Genomic DNA, 5,861 nt, shown 5'->3' with positions numbered 1-5,861 from the left:
TAAAAAATTTTGAAATAAAAAAAAGGGGAAAAAAAAAGGTCCAAAAAAAATTCGTTTTCATATTATATAAATAACAGTAAAAAAAAAACCAGATAACAAAAAAAGAAAAACCCCTGAAAAAATTTAAAAGAAAATTCGATATAACAAAGTAATAAATAAATTATTGGTGATCTTTCCCAAGTGTATTAAAACCTGATCGTAGGGGGAAAAAGGGGTTGGGGAAAAACGCTCCCACTAACAACATTTGCTTCATTTTTTAAAGGTTAGTGTTGTGGGTATATTTTGATTTAAAACCCATAAGGGAAAGTGTGTGTGTATTTTCCCCATGTAAACAATGTCTATACAAACAAAACCTAGTATTATTTATATTTTCTAATGATCACAATTTCTATTTTTTTTTTTGTTGTTTTTATAACAGTGCTACATCAGCTTATCAAAATTTAAAGCAGTGTATACTGCTACCATTATTTTTACATGAAAGTGCAACTGTAAAAATGCGTAGCAAGAGGGAGGGTCCCCTTCCCCCTTTTGTCCACCAGTGCGTCCCCCCAAGGAGAAGGAGTGGTGGAAAGGTGTAAGGCCATCCGGTTTGTACGTATTTTGACAGTAACTGGCAGAATTTAGTTTGGGCATTTACAAAAAAAACCTACCCCACATGAAAGCAACTATTGTTATCCCCTTTACGTAATTTTAGCATCAAATTATTATCATTATTAAGAGTGCAAAACATTAAATCCAAAATCTTTGGTTTATACATAAAGTCGTTAGAAATGATTTACCCCAAATACTGTGCATACATACAGCATTGGACAATCTCATGGAGAGCCCACTTTTTTTTTTTGTGATGGATTTTTTCCCAACCCCATTTGGTCTGGCGAGTCAGCCTGTATTTTTGTATTTTTTGTGCCACAGAAGCAATAAATACTTAGAGTGAGCCTTAACAAAGGTTCCTCTTTTATCTCAGGGCTTGTTTTTTTGTGGGGTTTTTTTTGGTGTAGTTAGCATTTTTTCGCCCTTCAGCCTCCCCCCACCATGAGTCCGACAAGGGAAAGCTAATGTTAACAATTTAAGGTATTGAGAAGGTATATGCAGCCCTGGCCTTTTAGTGCAAAAGGTCCCGATTTCTTGACCCTAGTCTTCTAAAATAGACAAACGGATTGATTGACCAGACCAAAATCTGGCCACTTATCTTGCTGGAAAAGAAAAGTTAATTTAAGTAAGTTTATTTACACCCTGGCTATCTCTCGGGCCCGGGGCAATCATGATTACAGTTTTAACATACATCTGACATTGTACAGAAAGTCTGTAACTACTGTAGTGTAAAAGAAAATTAAATAAATCATACATCATACAAAAATATTACTTACATATGCTTTTGCCACTGTGTTTGAATAACCACTTTTATTTGCATACGGGAGTTATCACATAGTAAATTTAGGTATGTACGAGTATATCTTCCAATGTATCAGATGAAATGAAATATTCACATGTTCTTTATACCTCATGTTAGGTGGTCTGAAAGGCTGTATCACATGACATTCCCGAGATATAGTGCTCAGCGTTCGTTTTTTTTTCTTCGTTACACAGTCTACATCTAGATTCATCTGCACTCTTGCCCCGTGCAGTTGCCAGTACATTTTTGTAACCTAAACGTATTTGGCAATAAACCCGTCACAATGTCTGGTTTGACTTGGGTGCCACCCAATAGGAAGGCTTGCATCCCTATACTGATCGTAGTGCCTTATGTACAGCTTTCAGGCCTTTGAGTGTTAATCAATCTATTTAGTTTTTCCCTTTTATGAGAACTTTTCAATATATGTGCAACCCTAGCAAGAGGCACCCCAAAGATTTTATGTTCACAATATCCTTGCTGCAGGCTTCTTTCGCAATTTGTCTACGTGGTCGTGCTTGCGTATGCCAACATGAGATGGTATCCATACAAACTGAATGTTTAAAATTTAAACGCTCGTTGCATAGGTTACTTTACGCTTAATGCAACTCACAATTTCTTCATCGCCCCCTGCTTTGAAAGAATTTAGCGTCCGAAGAGCACTTTGAGAGCCCACAGAAACTACTCCAGACCCCTAGACTTTAAAGAATTCCGTTGCGAGGAGTATACCTGCCAGCCCCGTTTGTGAAAGTGCTGGCCCAGTTTGTATTTCATATTAACTTGATGTTGTAGTAAGCCATTTTTGTATACAGCGCAAGCACAACCAGCTTTGTATCCAGACTGTACGGATCCGTCGGCGTAACACTCATATGCTCATCACCCATAGATTCTGTGTGTTCCGTTACGTTGCTAGCGCAATTTGTTTCAACCACACAGTTATGCACCCTGTTTTTTGTGGTAGACATGTAAGGTGCACGATCAATGTTGAATTTTCCATGGTGGATGGAGCGACCTTTCGGTATTTACAAATTTGGAACATTGAGTTTTATAATGTTCATGGAGATTTGGGGTATCAGAGGGCGCGGGGTGTGTGTGATTTGTCACGTCTACTTGCGGATTTTAGTTGCATTTGTTTTGGAAAATCTGAGAGATACGAGGGTTCCCTCAAAAGCTTTGACCCCAAATTGGTGGAAAAAATATTATTCTATCAAAAATGGATGGTAAGTTTAATTCTGATCTCGTTTACTATCCTTGCTGTTCTCGGGGCGCCAAGGATAATCCTCATAGCTTCATTTTGCACACCCCCAAAACTACCTATTTCTGATTCCTTACACTGCAACAAGTGCAGTGTATGGTAGTTCTACAACTGACCTTATAAAAGCCAAGTAAAACAGTCTAGCGAGCAAAAACATTGATGCCATTTTCTCTTCCGACAAGACTTTCAAAGGTTTCAATCTCTCCCAGAGTCTCTTCTTAGAGAGAGGACCAGGTCTGCATCATTTACATTCACCCGAGATATTATACTTGTGGCATATGTCAAGCTCCTGGTCACCTATGCGAAAAGTGGGGGGGGGGATGATACAGGGGTTTAGAGCCTTTGTTTCTCAGCGGAAATGACTAATCCACACTCATGTGCCTTTGCTGTGATTTGTCGAGAATTATTGCATCCTCACTTGTGTTTGATGCTCTGACGCATATGTCATCAGCATAGCATATAATGGATTCACCATCCCCAAGTGGGATATCGCCCCCAGCTTGTGCATGAGGACATTAAAACAGCATAGGGCTGAGAAACTCCTCCCTGGGGCCCGTCCAAGTTCAAAAGACTGTGAAGGGGAAACTTCTCACTCCCTGAACAGGACACTTGCAGATCTTTTCGAGAGATACATTCTAATCCAGTTCAATATTTTCCCCCGGGATGCCAAAGCTTATAATTTTTCTAGATAATTCTCTGTTTGAGGGTCAAAGCTGACTTAAGGTCAAGAAAAACAGTGGGGCTTCCCTGGATTAGAGTGTGAAAAGTACTCTGCAAAGCAATGTTGTGTGCTACGTCCCGATAGAAACCGTACAGTCTGTGAGATAATTTACCTTGAAACCCTTTTACCTGAGTCTGTTCAAAATTATCCTTTCTAGAACTTTGCATACACATGAGGTTAATGAAATTGGTCGGTATTTATCAGTGTTTGATTTCGGTATGGGGATGTTTAGACTGCGTGTCCAGAAGCCAGGCAGAATACCTTGTGACAAACTTAACCTGTATAGGTGCAAAAGGGGATTACCAGGTACCTAAAGTTTATAAGGCGGAGGACACTATAGGTAATTCCATCCTCACCGGGGGCGGACCTTTTCCTTTGATCAGTGCTTGTTCAGTTCCCACTCAGTGTTTCCAGCAAAGTCTGAGGGGTCAGTATCAGAACATCCAATCTCAATGGCAATTTGCGTGCAATTTTAGATTGACTAAGGTGATCCTGAATATTTGGGGGAAGTGAGCTCAATTTGGACGCTCCAGCCCATTGACTAAGGAGCATATCTGCTGTGCAAGAGGACTATGGAACTGTGGGGTGTTAGTTGGTTTGCCTGAAATTCGATTAATTTTTTTCCAGACCTCCGACATTGAGGTTTATTGTTAATCCCTTTGTAGGAACTTTTCAAGTGTTCATTTCGAATGAGTTTTAATTTCCCCGTAGGTTTTTGTTAGCTTTAAGAAATTCAATAAGGTTGTCCGGGTATTTTTCCTGCTTGTAGATATCATAGAGCTCCTGAACTCGCTTTTGTTCCCTTTAATAATGTAGGGTCACCGACCCACTTAGGTTGTTTGCACGTTTGAGTTGCTGTTCTTAAAGGGTTTTTTCTTGGACAGACCCAAGTGTTGTAGTAATCAGTGACCACTGTTGTCATGTCCATGGAAAATTTATCAACACTTGTTACTGTGTAATCATTGTACCGTCATAGATACGTTTTTTAAGTGATGCTCAAGGTAAGGGGGATAGAAATTTTGACCCTATTTGTTTTTGGTGCTGAGTATTATCAACAGCGTATCTCGTTACTATTCCCAAATTTGGTCACTGATTAGCTCTGTTGCAAGCATGCTTCTGACGTTTCCATGCACAGATCCCCTTTCCTATTACATTTAAACTAGCCTGCCCCCGCCACGTGAGTTTGCCTGTCTGTATCATATACTGTCATAAATCTGTTATTCACAAATGTCGGAACTCTTCGCCATTTCATTGCATTGGGCTATCTCCAAATGTGTAATGTCTAGCATTAAAATCTCCCCTGCTATTGTTGCCGTGATTTTGAAAGTTGGGGAGTGAATCAGTCTGAAACTTTCTACACCTTGCGTATACATTGTACAGAGAGAAAAACCCAGTGGCTGTTCGAATATGTAAATGCTGATACTGCACATTATTGTCATTATATTTCTGCACCAACTTATGCGGATGGTGTCACTGACATAAGTCAAAAGGCCTGTCATTCCGTGTTCGTATAGGAGTGGTAGCCTCTAATTCTAGGGGTGGTTTTTATTTTGTGACGATGTGAAGGGCTCTTGTAAACAGATAACGTCAACATTATTGTTATGAATATAGTAAAGCAAGTCATAATTCTACGGTTGACACCACGTATTTCCATGAAAGAAAAGTAATTGTTTTTTTTGTCCCCCATCACACCCTATTTTAACTGATTGGTCAAATTCTGTTTGATGAAACTCTTTAGTCTGCATATTTCTTGTACTGCATTACGTATTTGTGTTGTATCTTCTTTTTTTATCTGTTTGCGCGCTTTCCGCGTATTGATACTATACGCATAATCGTACCTGATAGCATTTTTTGAGTGATGTCCCACAGATCGGCCGTTTCCTTCGCATCTTCGTCAGCTCATTTTTACGGTCACTGTTTGTCAAATGTTTTTAGATGGTCCGCCGTGCGTAATAATAATATCAGAGACCTCATTCGTATTTTCAACATCACTGACATCACTAACTCATCAGAACGCACATTTTCCCTGTCTAACGATCACTTTTGTTTTCCATTATCATTTTTTTTCAATTTAGCAATCTCTTGCCTGAAAGCTTTTTTTCATTTCAGCAATCTCTTGCCTGATGCTTCTTATTTTCCCCGGGCCCTATCCATGTCTTTTTTCACCAATGGTTTCTCCCTGTGGCAAATGTTTCCTAGGATGGGGAATCCCCTGGCAGTTGCGGGAATTCCCGTGGGTTGGTGACGTCACGCGGCCAGGGTGGGTGTGTGTGGCTGGGCTGGGAATCGCCACTCCGCGGTCGATGGGTACGGTCGGGGCAGGTGGGGGGGGTGCTTTGTGGCGGTTGTGGGGGCAGTTACGGTGCCAGGCCGTCACACCCTCCGCTCTGCACCTGACGCACCTCTTCACGATGGTGGCGGCGTCCTCATTGTCGTTGTCCTTTCCGTCGTTTCTTGCAGGGCAGTCCTTTGCCTGGTGAGCTCCTGCACAGACA

The sequence above is a fragment of the Penaeus monodon genome, chromosome 36 (assembly GCF_015228065.2).
Source record: "Penaeus monodon isolate SGIC_2016 chromosome 36, NSTDA_Pmon_1, whole genome shotgun sequence".
In the NCBI taxonomy this organism is placed as follows: Eukaryota; Metazoa; Arthropoda; class Malacostraca; order Decapoda; family Penaeidae; genus Penaeus; species Penaeus monodon.
Note: the sequence above shows the minus strand (reverse complement) of the source record.